The 17,908-nt window shown below is 43.2% G+C and overlaps 1 protein-coding gene across 1 annotated transcript in view; it reads left to right on the top strand.

Moving 5' to 3' along the window:
* LOC128412411 (EPM2A-interacting protein 1-like) overlaps positions 1-17,908 on the top strand; it is a 200,753-nt gene that overhangs the window by 52,575 nt on the left and 130,270 nt on the right. The gene's annotated exons all lie outside the window — the stretch shown is intronic.

Genomic DNA, 17,908 nt, shown 5'->3' with positions numbered 1-17,908 from the left:
AGGAGACGAGGTCCCCGTGTGGATGCGCTGGAGGGCAGTCCTGGTCCAGCGAGAGGAGGCTTCGGGCTCCGGGCATTTGGGGAGCCCTCGAAACGGGGGCGGGGGAGGGAAGAAGAGGAAGAAAGGAGCCCCGTTGCATCCCAGGCATGGGAGCCCCCCAAATATTGTAAGGGGCTGCCCCCCCCCAATTGATGGGTGTTGCCATTCCCATGGTGTGGGTGGGCTGCTTCTTGCGATCGATTATGTGGGGTGGCGCTTACCTGGCCACGCCCAGTATTTTATTCAGGTTGGTACCCCTGACCCCCTTCTTCGCCTGCCTTGCTAGCCCTGCTTGGCTGCTTTCCGACTCGTGCGCTCCAACCTGAGCGGGGCTGGGAAGCAGGTCCCTTGTTCAGCCCCCTATCTCAGGCACGGAGCAATTCCGTGGAACAGTTGTAGGGAAGAAGAAGGGGGTTTGGCGTAGCCAAGGGGGCTGGGGGGGCAGCTGCCCCCATCAGTACAAATCAATACAAATTCGAGGTTCGAGGTTCCACCCCCTCTAACAAAAGCCTGCGCCCCCCCCATATCATGGTGGTGCCCCTGGTCTGTGCCCAACCTGTCCTCGGAGAATGGGCTCCTCCCCTTTCCTATGCTTCACACTTGGCCTTGCCGTGGCGTCTGCGCGTCTGAGGTTTAGCTGCCCATGAAAAATCCACCTTCCAAGTGCATTGGGACACGTGTTTGTTAAAATTAATTTATTTATCACATTTATTTCCTGCCTTTCCTCCCAAAGGAGCCCAGGGAGGTTTGATTATACAGAGCCAAACTTAAATGTGGTCTGTCCCTATCGTATATGAAATGGGGTATGAGTCTAACACAGTGCCGGATTTACATATAAGCTAAAAAAGCTATAGCTTAGGGCCTCACTCTCCTGGGGCCCCCAAAAAAATTTGAAGGAAAAAAACCCTAGATGCCTATTTCCAAAATATGAGATAAAAAACAAATAAAACCTACATACAGCAACATTATGTATTAATAATTATCTCACAATTAATATACTTCTTAACTGTATTTCAGTTCAACAATTACTTTGATAAAATACATATTTTGTTATGTGCAAATGGTTTTAGATACCTATTACATCCATAGATTACCATATGGCATATATTCAACACAAAAAACAGCGACAATTTGTTGTTGGCAAAGGACAGCTGGACATATAAAGGGCCTCATTACCTTCAGTAGCTGAGGGCCTCATCAAACCTAAATCTGGCCCTGGACAGACATATATTGAATGATCAGACAAGACACATATTGAAAGATGCCATCATGTATAGGCCATGCATATCAGAAAGCCAGGCTGGCTATGGCACTCTGATTGTATGCTTGGAGAGGAACCCAGGTTTTCTACCATGCATCAGCACCGGGAATAGGGGTGCAAGGGGCTCCAGCCCCCTAAATATTTTGAAGCATGGGGCTCAGCCCCCCCCCCCAGTATTGAGGGGGCTGACATCCCCTGCTGCCTCCGGGCACCCTCTGTGCACCCCAGCCCCCATCCGGAAGCCAGGAGGGGGCTGGGATGAGCGAGGGCAAAGATCGACCTCCGCATGTCCCACCCGGGCCCAGTGCACGCCATGGGGAGAAGGAGGTGGAGCACGGCAGCTGGGCTCTGCTCTCTGCCTCCTCCTCCCTGCCTGATGCTGCATGCGGAGAAGGAGGCCAAGCATGGAGCAGCGCCGTTCTCCCCGTTCCTCACCCAGCGCCGGTGGTGGGACATGTCACGTGACTGTTGGCTGTTTGCAGTTTAGTAGCGCAGAGAGCTTGCTGGGGAGACCATGCATTAAAAAATAATAAAGGACTCAAAAATAACTTAAACTAGGTTTTAATAAGAAAAACAAAAACTCCATTTACACTAAGTACATTAACCAGACCCAACCACCAACCCATCCCCCAGGGTAATGGGAGAGCTAGGTGCTGCTCCTTATATACTACACCCAAATGCTGACACACCTTAATCTAATACAACTCAGCAGCACCTGCTACGTTTCACAGCTGTAAAGCTGGGTCTCGTTATCTTACTCTGGCCCTTGCTCTGGCCCCTTAAAGACATACACATCAGGTGGAACAATGATGAACCTTTACATTTAAAGAAACCATTCAACATTTCCCCTGCGGTTCATCATTGTGGAACAAAAACATAAAGCATACTTTGTACATGTTTTTCATGTGTAACCTTTGTCAATACTTGATGTAAACTGCAACCTATAATGTTTGGTATGTTTAAGGTACATTACCACTCTCTTAAGAGCAGAGAAACATTGTGTAGTAGGCTTTTCCACAAATTTTGCCAGAAAGTGAAAAGCATAAGTTATATCTGGTCTTGAGATTCTTTGAATGAAATTTAGCTTGCCTATAGCAGAACGATACAAAGTTTTGTTAGGAAATGGCTTATCTTCACCTGTAAAGGTGAAACCACACACCATAGGCGTTTCCTTGCCATTTGCATTTTCTAAACATAGCATTTTAACAAGATCATCAATTTTTGCAGTTTGATGAACCAGAAAAGATCCATTTTTGCCTTTCTCAATTTGCATGGATAAGTAATTTTTAGCTATGCCTAACTCCACCACATCAAATTTCTTCTGTAACTGTGATACTACCAGTTCATATTCCTGTTTAGTTTTTGTAGAAATTAGCACGTCATCTACATACACACATATTTTTGTTACAGAGTTTGCCCTTTCCTTTATAAACACACAGTTGTCTGCCTTTCCTTGTGAAAAACCAATATCCAGCAATTCTTTTGCTAAAGTTTGGTGCCAATTCCTTCCACTTTGGTGCAGACCATAAAGGGATTTATTTAATTTGCATACCAAACCTTCAGCGGCGTCTATGCCTTCAGGAACACGCATAAAAATTTGTTCTTTTAAGTCTGCAAACAAATATGCAGTTTTTATATCTAGGTGATAAACAGAATGTCCACGTTGTGATGCATCTTTTAACAAAAGCTTAACTGTTTCATATTTTACGCTTGGTGAATAACACAAATCATAATCTTCACCTGGAATTTGTTGAAAACCCCTAGCAACTAATCTTGCTTTGTACCTTACAACTTCATTTTTGTCATTCATTTTAACTCTATAAACCCATTTTGAATCAATAAGTCTCATATCTGGGGTTTGTGGTACAAGAGACCAAGTGTTATGCTCTTTTAAAGAAGCTATCTCAGAGTTCATAGCTTTATACCAATTTGCAGCTTGTTGCTTAGGTAATTTCTGAACATCATTGTAGCTTTTTGGCTCAAAAACTGCCTTATTGGCATACACAGTATTAAAATGTTCATCTGCAAAACGTTGTGGCTTCTGTCTCTTTCTATCTGAACGTCTCAGTCCGGAAGGAGAGTCAGACTCCTCAGACTTAATGGGACTAAGTGAACCACTAGTTTCAGGTTGTAAATCATTGTCAGATTGAAGAGATGCCTGTAGGCTAAGCTCACGGTCAGAAAACTCAAGAGAATCTAACCTCTCCTCGGGTGCCTTTGACTTTAAATCATCAAACAAATCAGATTCAACAGACTTTTTGTCTTTTTCCATTAATTCAGAAGCACCATTTCCTGCTGCTGCTGCTTCTTCCTCTTCTTCCTCAGTATTATCTATACCATCAGTATCTTGGAAGACAGCAACTCCATTCCAATTTACAGTTTGTATCATGCTTCTGGTAATATGAAATTTGCCAGTTGCTGGTATGTAAATTCTGTACGCCCCCTGCTGGTAGCCCATTAATTTTCCCTGGACACTACGTTCACCCAATTTCTGCTTAGCGGGATAATGCATTATTACATCTGAACCCCAAATGCGTAGGTATTTCAGATTAGGGCGTTTTTTAAACAGCTTCTCATAGGGGGTGACATCTAAACCAGAATGATAACTGCGATTTCTAACATAACAAAAAGCATTAAGCGCTTCAGCCCAAAAGTCTTTGGGCAGATTAGCATCATGCAGATATGTTTTAACCCCTGCCTGTAGGTCACGCTGCACAACTTCAACAAGCCCATTTTGCCAGGGACTTCGGGGGCAAGATAACTCATGAGTAGTCCCCTGCGCTTCCAGGAATTTCTCAAAATCCTCAGAAACAAATTCCCCGCCCCGGTCAGAAAATAGGTTCTTAATTGGTTTGTTAAAGTGCGTTTTTACCCAGTTGCAAAAAACTTTGTACTTCTCAAATGCTTGGGACTTCTCAGCTATTGCATAAGTCCAACAATATCTACTATACTGGTCTATCAGAGTAAGCCAGTACTTAGAACCTCCTAATGATGGTGGGAGTGGCCCAACTAAATCACAATGTACACGCTCAAATGGCTCAGTTACTTTCCTATCTGAGCATCTACCCTTGCGTGCAACCTTAATCTTATTCTTGCAACAGGATAGACATTGCATAAAAAATTTACATGGTTTTAAGTTGAGGCCATTAACAATATTCTTTGTCTTAATTACATCAGCAAAATTCAGGTGTCCCAGAATTCTGTGTGCCTCATGGACACACCCGGAATGAGGCCTTACATTCCTCAACCCCTGGCTTGACTGTGCTGCTCTGCAATTTGTAGGCGATTGGGAGTAGGTGCGAAAATACAGTCTATATAAACCATCAGATTCCCGGGCATATAATAGACGTTTGTTCCCATCGAAAAACTCACACATTGACTAAGAAACGCACAGTTATGCCTTGACGAGCAAAACACCTTACTGATAATAAATTGTCCACTGACGGGCAGTAAATGCAGTTCGCTATTGTAATGTTTAAAGAGTCAAGTTTAACAGTACCCCTGCCAAGCGACTGCAAGACTTGTGAATTGGCTAAATGTACATTACCAATTTCCTCTTCAAAAGAAATAAACAAGCTTCGATCGTTGCAAATATGCTGAGATGCTCCTGAGTCCACAACAAAAGACTTCCACTTGGCACGTTTAAGTCTTTTACGATCTGTTGTCCTAGCATGGAAAACTCGCGGCTCGTTTCTGTCTCTACTATACGATGTCGGCTGCTGGGCTGACGACCGTGACTGACGAACAGAAACAGGCTTGGGAGTACTTTGCTTTCTTTTGGATCTGCAGTCCTTTGCAAAATGTCCTTGTTTATTGCAGAACCAACAACGCTTTGCAGCTTTAAATGCAGTTGTATCACCACAGGTTTGCATATGGCGTTCCTCATTACTTCTGGAAATAGGAGTGCTTATGGCACAAGCCTCCCTTCTGTCCAACTCGCCCATTAATCTTGCCGTTACCCCTTCCACAGTTAATTGTGCTGGTGGAACAGCAGATATCTGGCTAGCTATACCATCGAAGTCCTCATTAAGGGAACATAGAATGATAAAAACATACTGAATATCAGGTATCTCCATGTCCCTTTGAATTAATTCGCAGCGTATTGCCTCCAGACGTCTCAAGTGTGCTGCCAAATCACCACCAGGCTGCAACTTCGTCTGGTACAACTGCTTGAAAAACGTCAATGCAGATGCTGACTCTTTTCTAACATGCACTGCTGCAAGACTGTCCCACATTTCTTTGGCAGTTTTCTTATTTCTTATATAGACTACTTGCTGGTTGCTGACTGCCAAATTAATTATCGCCCTGGCTTTTGCATCTCCTTTCGACCAAGCATTAGTCACAGGGTCAGGAGGGTCATCAGTTACATAGGTCCATACTTCTCTAGAGGTCAAAAGCGCCTCCACCCGAAAAGACCATAAACTATAGTTCTCATCTGTTAGCTGTGGGAAGACCAGAGCCTTCTCAGCTTCAGGAACCCGGTCAACCATTCTGGAACTCTTCCAGACCCACAGAACTACGCTAACAGGAGAAGGAGTTTTCAAACCTTTCTCAGAGTCCAAAAATATGCAGTCATCCACTCAGCAGCTGGGCCCATAACCAAAGATGTTGGCTGTTTGCAGTTTAGTAGCGCAGAGAGCTTGCTGGGGAGACCATGCATTAAAAAATAATAAAGGACTCAAAAATAACTTAAACTAGGTTTTAATAAGAAAAACAAAAACTCCATTTACACTAAGTACATTAACCAGACCCAACCACCAACCCATCCCCCAGGGTAATGGGAGAGCTAGGTGCTGCTCCTTATATACTACACCCAAATGCTGACACACCTTAATCTAATACAACTCAGCAGCACCTGCTACGTTTCACAGCTGTAAAGCTGGGTCTCGTTATCTTACTCTGGCCCTTGCTCTGGCCCCTTAAAGACATACACATCAGGTGGAACAATGATGAACCTTTACATTTAAAGAAACCATTCACATGATGCGGCCCCCCTAATGTGGGGGGCAAGTAGGCGCCCCTGCTAGCATGTAGCCCCAAGTGACCACAACGTGTTCACACATATTTGGGATTGAAGGGACAACCTTGAATTTGAGTAGGGGTCTTATAGTACCACCACATTGTAAATTTTGAAGTGAATGGGTCTCAACATGACAGCTTCCATTGTCCTCAAGGAGAGACTCAAAATGTAGGCTGCCATGCTGATGTTCATTCTCTCTCTCTCAAACACACATACACAGAACATAGCATAATATCCAATTTATTAAGATCAGCATGACATGCTTAGTTTCCTGGGAGTAAACTCAATTTAACTCAGTATTGCTTCTGACTGCATAGGTTCAGCTTGTAAAATACACTGAGCTTTAACAAAAGACCTTCAGGCACCTGAAGTATAATCTGTGGCTCTTAATTAGAAATGCAAACCATTTTGCAAAAAAAGTGTTACTGTTTAAATTGCTAGTATGAGGTGGGAACCGCATCAGAGAAAAGGAAATAAGTTTCCTGTTTGTTTGCTTGTATTTCTCATTCTTCAACTTCTTTTATGTTAACCTGTAGCAAACGTGACTTGAAGGCTGCAATCCTCAGCCCCACCATGTGGTCATCCCTGGCAGACGAGCGCAGTGCCTGGAGACAGACGGTCAGGTCATGTATCCATAGCAGTGACCAGAGGAGGAATGACTGTTGGGAGGAGTGCAGAGAGAAGAAATGCCATGGTACACCTCCATTAGGACAAATGGATGCCTTCATCTGCTCCTGCTGCAACAAAACATGTCTCTCCCCATCAGTCCCTACAGCCACAGCAGGCACTGCAACCTTAACAGTTTGACTTCACCACCAAAGATGTTTGCCTCCATTGTCTCCTGAGACAGATGGATGCTAACCAATCAGAAAGCAAACAAATTTGGAAGCCTCACTGTCACCTATTTCAAGGAGGGCCCACCAACAAGCAGACGCCATAATTACTCCTGCTCAGGGAAAAAGTCCAGAAGCCGCCATTTCCTTCCACTACACCAATGCTTTATCGTTTCTCTCTCTCTTATTTTTAAAATGGAACAATTCTCCCACACCAATACATTGGTTAGTGGATTTGTTTCCAGCAACTTCACAGCAACTGCCTGCTCCAATTAATGTTCAAGACTTAATGTAGCAAAAGATTAAAGCAAAATAGTTGTCGCTGTTCAAAACTAATGTACAGCCTGTTCCATAAGCCAGTGAAGCTGAAGTGCTTGGCTTAACTTCAGTGATGGGCCTGAACTAGCTTTGGGCCAAGAATTTCACTTTAACCAGGTCAGTGTGGATCAGTTCCACTAAAGTTGGGCAACTGGATTCAGACAGCACATAAAAGAGAGTTGCTTAATTTAATCTGGCTTGTTTTGTGGGTTGCATACATCTATGTGTGGTGCACTAGCACGTGTTGTTTATAGGCTACAACTACAAAGTGCATTTGTCCAGGCAGAACCTCATATGCCTCTGGTGAGCATAACAATAATCTTTTTGGATCAGACCAAAGCGCACACCTAAGTCAGTGCTCTGTTCCCAGCAGCGGCCACTCAGATACCTCTGGGAAACACCAAGCAGGGCACAAAGGCAAAAGCTTTCTCTTGGTGATTATTTCCAGAAGTTGGTGTCCCGAGGTATGCTATTCCCTTTAGGTTCCATAGAAGTATTATGGCTGTTATCACTGTGGGTAGCTCCATCCTCCGTGAAATTGTACAATATCCACTTAAAGTCATTAAAGTTAGTGGGTGCCACTACATCTTATAGTAGGAAGCCCCATAGATTACAGTGGTACCTCGGGTTACATACGCTTCAGGATACATACGCTTCAGGTTACAGACTCCGCTAACCCAGAAATATTACCTCGGGTTAAGAACTTTGCTTCAGGATGAGAACAGAAATCGTGCTCTGGCGGCGCGGCAGCAGCAGGAGACCCCCCTAGCTAAAGTGGTGCTTCAGGTTAAGAACAGTTTCAGGTTAAGAACAGACCTCCGGAACGAATTAAGTACTTAACCTGAGGTACCACTGTAGTTGTATCTTGTTTGAATTTGTTGGCAATTAGTTTGATTTGGTGATCCTGAGCTGTCCTCTTATGAGAGGGGGCAATTATGCATGGATAAACAAAGCTAAATCTCAATCTGCTTGAGATTCCTACACCAGACCAGCTCAGTTGCTGGTGTGGTCATTCTGCAAATATCAAGAGAAGTGTTTACAGCACACTTTGCCTGCATAGAGCAATAATTTAATGAAACAATAATACTTTGCAGTACTTTTTGAATGTGCAAGCATTTCTCAGTAATTTCCATCCCAAGAATGAATTCCAGAGCTTTACTGCAGAAGAGTCTTAAATCTAGGTACAAGAACAAAATACAAAGTAACACATTGTACTAAGGTAGGACACCCTGAAAATCATTGAGCTTTTTTTTTAAGGAAACCACCACTGAGCTTTTTTTGTTGAGCCAAAAAGACACATTTTTTTAATTGCCTTCCTAAGACATTTCAGAAATTCCCCACAGATGTAATTTCTGCCATTACTGTCATTACTGAACTGCGCAATGGATTGAACCACACTCCTTAGTTAGGGCTGTCATACGTCCCAGGAGGTACTGTCCGGGGAGGTACTGTCCGGGATGTATGACAGCCCTAACTAAGGAGTATGGTTCAATCCGTTGCGCAGTTCAGTAAACTTTATTCTCTCAGGTCTCAGAGAGAGCTCGGTTTCTGGGTGCTAAGTCATCAGGTGGTTTAGTTCACTGAAATGGAAAAACACCAACCTTCCACTTTCATCCAGAGTGGAACCTATTGCTTAAGGGAAATTGACCTTTACAGCATTCAAAATACAAGGCTCTCAAAAACAGCTTTTTATGTACATTAAACTTAGAACTTTAACAGCTCTATGTGAAACACAAAGTACCTTCAAACTACTTAGCTTTTTCTTGCTATCTTGAATTTGTGGGAGCAGAAGATGCAAGTGTAGTTTTGTGATTTAATAGTACATGTAGGATAAGTATCCTTGGAAATGGATGGCACCTTTTCCTGCAGGACATTCTGAAGTCCGCTCTGCAGTTTGCACAATCCTGCACTGACCCCCATGACTGCCTTGTCAGTTATATAGATGAAGGAAGGGGAAGAGAAGACTCAAGTCTCTGGCACACTGAATGCAGATACCAGATGATCAGCATGAGTGCATCTGAACAGACTCAGCCCATTTCAAATGAGCTTCACATAAAATGCCTTGCCATTGCCATCGCCGTGGGATGCTGCTTGTACATCTGGTACAGTAGTGAATCCAGAGTGGGAAGCTTTCATGTGAACAATCAGAGATTTCTCATTTTGTGTTGACTTTGGTAATGCAAACTGCATGTTCATCTCAGGGCAGGGAAAAGGGAAGAGACACATCTTGGTGGAGCATTCCTATGGGTTATGCCCACTTCTATAACCTTATCCCCAAAGTCACAGGGAGAAGTACTTCCCACTTCCCCAATGGAACACTTTCCACTTACGTATATATGAAATTATGTTATGATCTTCAGGCCTGTGTTACTCATGTAAATGCTCAAATGTGCACAGGTGACCTAGGAATATTCATATGCTTTCTCTCACGCACATCAACTTTCTGCCTTATTTTTCATACATTTGGATATTGTCTCCTGTGCAGTAAACCTGGATGGCAGCTAACATTACTGAGGGAACTATCCAGCAAGATCTGCTAGGCCTAGGGGCTACCTATTAATGCCACCAACTGATCAAGAAGGACAAGTGTTTATTGATCTGTGAAGTGCCACAAGATCCTGTTGCTGGTGCCTTGATTGGCAGACCTATTTTTTTCTGGGGCACCATTTGTCTTTCTTCCACAAGAAGACATCTGCTGTTTTTGCTGCTTCTTGTTTCCTCTTCCCTTCTCTAGGCCTTTCTGGTGAACCTTTTGTAGTACTGGTGTTTAGCTGATTCAGGGCTCCAAATGTCTTTCTTCAAGGAACTGCTACTGTTTTGGAATATAACTTTTTTCAGCCACTGAGGTAACGGTAAAGGACCCCTGAATGGTTAAGTCCAGTCGAAATTGACTATGGGGTGCAGCATTCAACTTTGCTTTCAGGCCAAGGGAGCCAGCGTTCATCCGCAGACAGCTTTCCATGTCATTTGGCTAGCATGACTAAACCGCTTCTGGTGCAACGGAACACCATGATGGAAGCCAGAGTGCATGGAAACACCATTTACCTTCCCTCTGCTGCGGAACCTATTTATCTACTTGCACTGGTATGCTTTTGAACTGCTTCGATGGCAGGAGCTGGGACAGAGCAATGAGAGCTCACCTCATCATGCAGATTCAAACCGCGACCTTTCGATCAGCAAGCCTAAGAAGCTCAGTGGTTTAGACCACAGCGCCACCTGCATCCCATCAATTCACTTCAGCCACTGAAGTTTTCGTTGTTGTTGCAGTGCAAATGCAATTCCCCTTGATACCCGCTACACCCCCACAGTTTTTTAACATAGTTATTGCTTTGTCCTACAAATGCCACAGATGCTTATTCAGTTAATGCTGTAACATCACTGGTGGCAAAGAAGTTTGCTTTACCACAGCTATAAACAAAGGAAGTAAAGATGGCAGCATATTTTCCTAAACAAAATAAAAGCAACAATTAAACACTAACAAATATATTGTGGCAGAAGCTTTTGTATATGACTGTCCACTTTGTCAGATGCATAACGTATTGTCCTAAGTTAGGGTAGGGTGGATGGGTAGTAAACAAGTGAGGTCAGAGGGAAATGAAATGCTGAAAAATACAGACATTGATAATTATGTGTTGAATGTTTGTGACCAATAAGCTGTTGGGTTACTTTGTGCAGTGAGAAGTTCAGCAAAGCTATTAAACTTCCCACAGTGGACAAAGTGTAGCAGAGGTTGTTTTATTTAGTAAACACAAAATACACTATACACACATTATACACAGTTGCTTCAAGAAGGCTTCCCTCTCTGAGCCCAGAGAGGGTTTCTAGCTTTCCAAGTCCTTGCTTAAAGTTCACAGCAAATCCAAAGTCACTTCAATCTTCTGATTCTTCTTCACAAGTCTTTCTAGTTTTACCCCCAGCGATCCTTCTCCACAATTCTCCACAACAGAATGCTGTAATTGGAGCTTCAGATATAGGCTAACACTACATGCCAACCTGCACAGCAACAGAGATAAGATGCTCATGAGTACTCTGCATCTACATCTTGGGGGGGGGGACATTTTGTACTAAAATATGGAGAATTAAAGGAATATTGAACATTCCCTACCTAAGTGGTGATAACATAGACATCCTGGCATTGATAAGCCAATTAAAACTTACAATGTACTAAAAAATACTTTGCCTTGCATCAATCCACATAAGTTGCTTGGGATGTATTTTTTATTTTATACATTTATACTCCAGTTTATAATAATTTATGACTAAAAACATAAAGCAGAAAATGAAATAAGATGTCTAAAAATAAAAGCAAAAATCACAGCTAAAACATTTATCAAATTATGCTTCCAAGCACTAGCTTCTGTGGTGACAGTGGAAGAGACCAATGTTTTCAGCCTAGAACTGGCATTAAAGAGGTGTAACACAGGTAAATGAATTAAATCATGGCTAAATGTATTTAAATTGACAAATAAGATCTGCAGAGGTGACTGCAGGAAGCTAACTCTTAAAGGCTCTGACAGGTGACCAGCCCTCATGTTACTCAGGTGAGCTTGCCCAGGGAGAGGGGTAGTCATTTTCACCACCTCTTCTTTTAAGGCACACCCTTCAAACCTGTGGGAGCCTCTTCCCTCTGGGTGCAGCCAGGTAGAGGTGGGCATAACTGGTCTAAAAAGGCTAGTCACGTCATCATCTCTCTCTTACTCCATTTTGCTCTCTTACTCTATTCATCTTGCCGCTGCATCTGTACAAAGATGTACTGTAGCTAGTTCTAGAGTCTGAAGTCAAAAGAGTCAGACTCCACTGTCTTATAAATATATACAATTGTACCTGTAACTGCAACCTTAGCCTGCCTCCAGATTGCTGCTGAATGTGAACTGTGAAGACTAGTTTTGTGCTGTTTTTGTTTTAAGTGGGATAAAGGGGAGGGGGGATGCCAATAAGAATCCAGGCTGCACTGAGGCATCCTGGATTGCTTAATCAAAAAGGCTGTAACCAGCTGAAACAACATCTGTCTGTTTGGTGCAAAGGGGTGTGCTCTGCTGTACTCACAAGTGTGAGTAAGGAAGGATAATACATACTAATATATCCTCTCCTACCTTCCATACACATCCCTAGGCCCCACCCTCTGGCATCCGCATGACTTGCATGCCCTGTCTCCCTCTGACTTGGCCACAACTCCAACCCCACCATTGGGCCAGGTAGTGGCATGGCTGTGTCCCTGGAGAGTAAAGCACATGAGCTGCACATCAGTAGGAGCCCAGTGGCAAGTGCTGATGATATGGGGTGACCAATGCTAGCTCACGGGGGCACAGTCTAATATAGGAGATCCTTTCCTGATCCATCCACCCTGTGACCTCTTCTTCAAATGGTGGCTTTCATTCTGGCCCTTTCTGATTCTATGCCAAATAATGACATTCTAGCTCTTCCTGTCTCTATGTCATAGAGCATGGGTAGGCAAACTAAGGCCCAGGGGGGCGGATCCGGCCCAGTCGCCTTCTAAATCTGGCCTGCAGACGGTCCAGGAATCAGCATGTTTTTACATGAGTGGAATGTGTCCTTTTATTCAAAATGCATCTCTGGGTTATTTGTGGGGCATAGGAATTCGTTCATTTTTTCCCTTCAAAATATAGTCCGGCCCCCCCACAAGGTCTGAAGGACAGTGGACCGGCCCCCTGCTGAAAAAGTTTGCTGACCCCTGTCATAGAGAATATGGACACCACGGGGATTGCAACTTCTGTTGCTGGTTGTGTGTGACAGTTGCAGCCCTCCCCCATGGCCAGTTGCCTTATCAATACATGTAAACTAGCAGCAATCACCACAGGGGTTAACGGGACTGACATTTTAAAAATGTTTAATAATTATGTTGCTGTCCCATATAAATTAATGCTCAAAGCAACTGACAATGACAGTAAGACAAAAAATATAGTGGTGCAGTAAATAGGTATAAAAACCACAAGTATATCAAATTCATTTAACATATTTCATGAATCACTTTTATATTCATGTTAGTCAGCTAAGAAATTACAGCATTCCAACAATTAAGTCTCCCTAACCATATAGAAAACAATTCCCTCCATTACTGAGAACAGTTATTACCACATGTAAGTAATTAACAAATCTTTCACATATACCCGTATCATTAAAATAGCTGCAGCAGAAAATACATTAATGTCAACATTTTACCATTTTAAGTGAGGCTTGAATTGTATACCCACATACTAGGGAGGATGCCTCACTAAATTCAATGGGTGTTACTTCTCCACAGACATGCATGGTAAATCCATCAAAAATTTCTTGCTCGCACATGTCAATCAAGCTGGCATGTGTCAGACCTTACTCCAGTGAAGTAAAGAGCAGAGGAGAAGGAGGAATGTGATGGTAGCCTGCAGCCAGTAAGGCTCATTGCTCGGAGCTCTGAGGCAGCCAGAAACTTTCATTAGGCATTGTATAATCCAAACTCATTTGGCCTACTAGAAGCTGATTTTGGACAGAACTGAGTTGTGTGTGCTGTTGGGCAATATATTGATATATTGTCCAAAACCAGTTTGAAGTCCATATTGTGATATGAGTTTCATAATTTTTTACTTGGCAATATATCATGAATCATGATGTGTGTATGTGTGTGTGTTATGCAAAAATCACGATGCAGGGGAAACTGTGAAACCAGCCAATGCCTCTACAGTACATAGTTCCATCCTGATTTCAGACATCATGATATATCAGTATATTGTGATGTTTATATGATGATATATCACGATGCTGAAAACCAGATACTGCCCAGCCCTAGTTGTGTGTCACACAGAGGCTGAACCTGTACACTGGCCACCTGCAAAACATTACAAATGTTGAAGAAGTTTGTTGTCTCTAACTATTGCTGTAAGATAGAGCATGTGATCCAAGTAGACTAGACATTATGGGGTGGAAAGCCTGAACTTGATTTGAACCAGTGACTTAAACTGATCTTACATCCAGATACCCTGTTCTAACTGAGCGTGGACTGGGCTGTATATTTAGGTTTAAAGCCAATAAAATGCAATTAGCTGCAGACTGAACCTGACTATTAAACATCCCTAAAGTGTGTGTTTGATTGAAAGAGTATGTTTGACTTAACCTCGCACTAACGCTGAAAAGCCACATTAAAGCCAATCATAAACTTGTTATTTATTCTAGCCTGTAACATTGCATGCCAAACTTCCCCAGGTTTCATCTCAAGGAAGCAATAAGGCTTTTAAGGGTGATTCTTTTATGTAAAATCAGATACTTGTTCACATTTGTGAAATACCCTGAACTTTTAAACAGTAAGCATTCAGAAAGGTAACGGTCTTGCTCTCCATTTCTGGCCATTTCAAGCTACAGGAGTTTTACCTTTCTCATCTCACTGAAGAGGGATATTGGCTACCTTCTATTCAGTTTAGAATAATGAGTGCTGGTAGTTTGGGAACTCTGGAAATTTTACTTTTGTTTTACATTGATATTTTTTGTGTTCTAGGCAAAAAGGTTTGTTCAAGTTTCAGGGTGGAGAGTTCAAATCCCTCTCCATCTCTTCTTATCCCCCCACCCACTCCTCAGGCAGGAAAGGCAGCCTGATTCATTGGGTGGCATGGAGGTGGGCAGCTGTTGTGCTTAACTACCCGGCTGAAGAAGAAGAAGAAGAAGAAGAAGAAGAAGAAGAAGAAGAAGTAAAGTTTGGATTTGATATCCCACTTTATCACTACCTGAAGGAGTCTGAAAACGGCTAACATTCTCCTTTCCCTTCCTCCCCCACAACAAACACTCTGTGGGGTGAGTGGGGCTGAGAGACTAGCCCAAGGTCACCCAGCAGCTGCATGTGGAGGAGCAGAGACGCGAACCCCGTTCCCCAGATTACGAGTCTATCGCTCTTAACCACTGCACCACACTGGCTCTCTAGAGGAGGAGATAAGGAAGGGTTTCGCCTGGCAAGCTAGAATGTGCTCCTCTTTCCTACATGCTCCCCAATCAGCTCCTCCTTTTACATATAGCTCCATCACTGGGTCACACATAATCTTGGAAACTGGCTTTGTATAGAGAGATTTGAGTTAAACTTCAGTTGACTTTAAAATGCCACCATTCTTTTCTCTCTCCATGCCCCTTATCTTTGTCCTCTATAAAAAAACAACTCATGTGCTCATGGGCATAGCCAGGATTTATTTGGGGGGGGGTGTTACGTTGAGGGGGCAGAACTGAGTTATCTGCAACACAGTTGGTCAGTTAGTTAAATATTTCTATTTATTTACTTGATGGGAGGCAGCTGCCCCCCCCCCCCCGGGTACGCCCATGCGTATGTTTCCTTTTCCCACTCTATCCTGTTTTGCTTGGTATTCCCCATACTTCAGACTGCTTTTTTCTTGGCTATCATTTGACTCCTGTTGATGTGTACTCATTTTTAAAATACACCTGTCTTTTTCTTTTTAAAAAGCGACAACCCTTGGTTCTTCTCCCTTGTATTCTAAAACAGATCTTCCATCTTTACCTTTTGCCTTTCCTTGTGTACCTAGACTTCTAGATTGTAATCCTGAGGGCAGTGGTTGAATCTTTTGCCTTATAGTAGGTGCAGCATTTAGTTACTGCAAGCACACAAGAAATAAAGTCTAAAACAGTGCCAGGTTAAGAGGTTCTGCAATGGATTTTCTGTGAGCTAGAGGCTCATCCATGCTTTTGCTTGACCCACATTTTGATTTATTACCCCATGTTTCTCTGTTCCACAGCTGCACCATAGTTCCTTGCAAAAATCCAATCTTGCCAGATCTGCAGAAAATCCAAACAGAGATTGGGCCTGCCTGATAAACCCATTTTGGAGGGGCTCCTGAACAGCTTTCTCCAGAGTTTCCATGAACCTGCAGGTAGGGATGCTTTCCTTCCTTCCTTTCCATCCCACCCTCAATGGTCAGTTTTTCATTACAATTTCCAGCTATTGAGCAGCACACTTCCAATTATTGCTTGGCTGGGACCAAGGATTTTCCGCATGACCCTGTTCAAAGAACCCAGTCATACTCTGTTCTGATTACATCATATGTTTGCAGAATCACAAAACCTCTCATCTAAAAAATAAAAGGAGAGGCAATGGAAAAGTTTCTCTTGGCAGCTGCAGAAAGAACAGAGTGAGGCACTTCCGGGTTGGCGCCTCCGGCAATGGCGGAGCTCCTCCGATCGGGAGGAACTTGCTCCGTGAAAAATAGGGTCTGATCGCCACGGCGAAGGCAGAGACCCACTGAAATCACAAGCGGGAGAAGCTTGTGAACCTGGGATTCGGCTGGCACCTTTTGCGCCTCCCCTACTCGCGGGGAAACCCTGTTTTGGGGATCCGGAGCGACGTGGGGTGAGTGGCGCGGTGCTTTGAATCGACTGCTTTTTTCACGGAGTGAAGCCGCATTGCTGTTGCTGGAGAGTGCTGACTTTTTCCTGTGGACAATTGGACTTTAAACAACTACCCGTGAGTAGAACGGAAAATTGGATTTCTAACTATCTTAATCTGGCGCCGAAGCGGGAAGGTTATAAACAGGAAGTCTGCCTTCCGCTTTTGTAAATAGACTGAAGCAAAGGCATTACAAGCTAAAGTCTTTGAAAGCCTTTGACAAAGGATTAAATCCCCATTGGTTAAGAACACAAAACCCCCCTTGGAAGCAGGTTTCAAACTTAGTAAGCCTGCAAGAGAGAGGGGGAAATTAAATTACCACAGCTCTGAACCTGGGAACGGGCTGCCAGATGACATTCGGGGAAAGCTTACTGACAGAACAGATTTGACAGCTAGTTAAAACAAGAGTAAGATACTGTTTCCATTGTCCTCTTCTGCATTTTAAATGGAGGAAAAAGTAACTGAAAATCGAAACTATGTTTATTGCTTGAGTTGTGCTTGAAGGAATCGATACAAGTGGAGACTGTTTCCCTCTAGAGGGAGCCTTTGAAACTGTTACAGGAAAGTAACTGGGAGGCCTCCAGCTGCAAGATAAGGATTCTGAGAACCAGAGATTGACCTTGGACCATTTAAAATGTTGATAGGAGAAGCTATTGTGACTGCATTATGTAAGACAAACTATTTGCTGGAAGAGCTTCATAAAAAGACGGATGACATGAGGGTTGAAGTGAATAATTTGAGACAAAAAGCGAGCACCAACACAGAAATAATTCAGGACCTGGCACAGGAACCTACTTTGGCAGAACAAATGGTGGAGGAAAAGGAGAAAGTTGTTGTTTTTGAACCTAAAATAACACAAGCGAGATCCTTCGTTCCACAGAAGCAAATTGAGGACTATAAATTGAGGCCTTTTATGATTGAATCTAGAAAAAGCCAGATTCTGAGGATTGGATCCCGGCTTGGACTGAAGAAGGAAAGTTGGAAAGATCCCTCTATCCAGGGATTAATTGACTTTTGGGACATGGACTTGGATTTGGAGGAGATTGAAGTTTCGGGGGCCTTTGGAT

This window comes from Podarcis raffonei, chromosome 4 (assembly GCF_027172205.1).
Source record: "Podarcis raffonei isolate rPodRaf1 chromosome 4, rPodRaf1.pri, whole genome shotgun sequence".
In the NCBI taxonomy this organism is placed as follows: domain Eukaryota; kingdom Metazoa; phylum Chordata; class Lepidosauria; order Squamata; family Lacertidae; genus Podarcis; species Podarcis raffonei.
The sequence above is the reverse complement of the archived record's forward strand: the minus strand, read 5'-3'. Positions and strand labels throughout refer to the sequence as shown.